A 2,859-nucleotide genomic window follows, 5' to 3' on the forward strand; every position below is an offset into this window, starting at 1 on the left:
AATTGTAGGCGAGTACATAAATACTTTCATACGAGCATGTCTGTATCAATGACTATACATATGTGTGTATAGCTCGTGTGTATATACGTCCAAATGTTTGTGAAACAACAAAGCCTTGTGGCATGCGAAGTTGCATCTAAGCACCTCCGGCTACTGAAGAACGTGTGGCGCTTTTTATTCGGCAAAGTCTGTTTGAGCAAAAAGTATCTCTCTCGGCGTTAGATCTTCACTCGAACTCTTTTGCATTAGCTTATACTGGCATAACGTGTTTCGTTCGCTACATTTGACGATTTGTGAATTCTACAAAAGTGCCGAAGCTTTAGCGTGTTTAATTAATTTTCAAAAATATTCGAAATGAAAGTGTGAACAGCTCAATTATCCACTGCGGGCTTAATGATCACATTGCGTGCGAGAATTGTCAGACGGTCAAAAGCTAAACGCTCACAATAATTTCTTAAACACTTTCCATCTACATTTATTGTAGCAGAAAATTTTATTTATTTTATCCATTTAATAGAGCAAGTCGGTAACCTTTCACAAAATAAATATTTGCAAACAGTTGATCCTAACAGTTGTCTCACTTGAAAAGTGTTGCTGTTGTCAAAAGAGGAACTAATCGTCTTCTAGCGCTTTCTAAACGCGTGCCTATGGGGATTCAATTCGGTTCTTTTTCAATAAGAGCTGGTCAAGGGTGTCCTCCCCTGGCAGATGCCAGGGATTCTGCACCCAAACGAGTCAGATGATGAAGTATGTTAGCTTGATGCAATTTCTAGTGAGGACAGATACTTATTGACTAGGTTTGAACGCACACTTAGCGAGCTCTGCGCTGGTATTGCCGCTCTGCTGATGAAGTGAATGTACACTTCTCTGAAAGATGCTGCGCTTCGTAGCGATGCGTCAACCTTAACAGCACTTCTGACTGAAAGATACTACAGTAGTCCGGTAGCCTAAAGATTGGCGGAGAGGTCCTTCTAGAAACCTGCCCCTCCAACCTTCCCTCATAGCTTCGAACACCACATGAAAGAAAAGGCTCAGAGCCGCAGATTATCGCGACTAACTTTAACCGTACCTTATGGCGCATTAATTTCTTAAAAAAAGGTTGTCAAATATGCTTGAAAATTTCTCAACATTTTTAAGTCAGTTTGATCTTTTCACAGAATATTGCATTCTATCTAGAAAAAAGTCCAATATTTTCTGCTCTTCTCAAAACGAGAGACTGAAAGTTTCCCAGCGAATGTTGTTGTTTATTTATAGTTTTTTGAGAGTTATTTTTTTTAATCAATTTCTTCTACTTTTTATAATGAAATGGTCAATGTCAGGAGCTCTTGTTTCTGTATTTCTTTCATCTTTTGTCATATATCATCATATTTTGGCTGCAATGAAGTTGTTGTAATAACTTGTTGAAATCAAATGTTGCCGACATTACGAGCTTCAATTTGAGGCAACAAATAGTCGGCTCTCACCGGCATCATTTTTGAAGAAATATGGACCGATGATTCCACCGGCTCACAAACCACACCAAACCGAGCTACTGGGAACGGCGACACTGTCTTCGTATACACACTCAGCTACGGCTGCTATATTTTCATCACTGCGTGATGGACGTGGTCTATTCAGTCGTATATTATCCAATAATGGGTCTGAAGATGGGTGGTGGTGTTGCGAATAGTACGCTAGTAATTATAAGATGAGGAAAGTGGGCGAAACACAATCCTTACAGAACATGAATTTTCTTAATAAATTTGAATGATTTGTAAACAGGCATTCCTCAATGAATTGACAAACAATACTGAACAAAAATACAATGACAGCTTTACGCGACTCCCGCGTGATCTGTCAAAAGGGCTACTGAAAATAATACTTTTGTGTGTATCACCTGTTACTATGTATGTACTTAATATGGTCTTCAAAGTTTCCTTCGGGGGGTTACAATCTTCTGGGCAAACTTTATACACACTGCCTAGAATACATTTATACAGCACATCTGCGTATATCTTAAATGTTGCCGTATTATGGGACAACATTTTCATCGAGAAAAGTAAACGAAACTGAAGTAGCAATTACATATATAGAATTTGGCCTTGAATTTTCCAATTTCCACACTTGTTCTATACATCCAAGATTCTAATACAGTTATTTGAATTTAATTAGCAAAATGGAAAAGCATGTAGAATTTTTCCAATTACTCATGAACTCCACGAAATAAATTGCATGTTTACGATATTAAGATAAAAACTAATACACCTAATATTTTTTGAAGAAAAGATGTCAAAGCTTAAATCAACCAAAGTCAAATTAAAGTATTTTACATCCATTAATGAATGAAAACTAATTGAAAGCTAATTTAATATCAAACAAAAAGTATTAATTAATCCAAAGTGTTTTCTATTCGGCTAAAGGATAATAGTGTTAATATTTATACAGTGAAAATGCTAACCTTAGTCCAAATTGCCAAACAATTGACAACATAAATAACGGCTGAAATGATTTTACTAGCGCTCGCTTTGAACTTAACCACCGAACTCCCCGCCATCCACACAAATGCTAGCAGCATAATTTACTCGCTGAAAGCTTCAACAACAGCAATGCGTTCCTTGATAAACATTACGCTAACGGTACAGACGTTGGCTTCTTCGATGGTTTCGTGAATAACGGCAGCGAGAGTGATTTCAACGAATTAATCGCCAACCTAAGCACAATTGCAAACGACTCTCGCAAACAATTAGTGAGCATAGTAATCGACGATGCGCTGGTGCTGCCAATAATAGTATTGTGGACTACCACAATGTGTCATTATCGCTGAATAATGTGTGGCTTAACGCCACAAATTCAGCGACACTCACCACCGTTCATGAAGGG

This window comes from Bactrocera tryoni, chromosome 5 (assembly GCF_016617805.1).
Source record: "Bactrocera tryoni isolate S06 chromosome 5, CSIRO_BtryS06_freeze2, whole genome shotgun sequence".
Taxonomy (NCBI): domain Eukaryota; kingdom Metazoa; phylum Arthropoda; class Insecta; order Diptera; family Tephritidae; genus Bactrocera; species Bactrocera tryoni.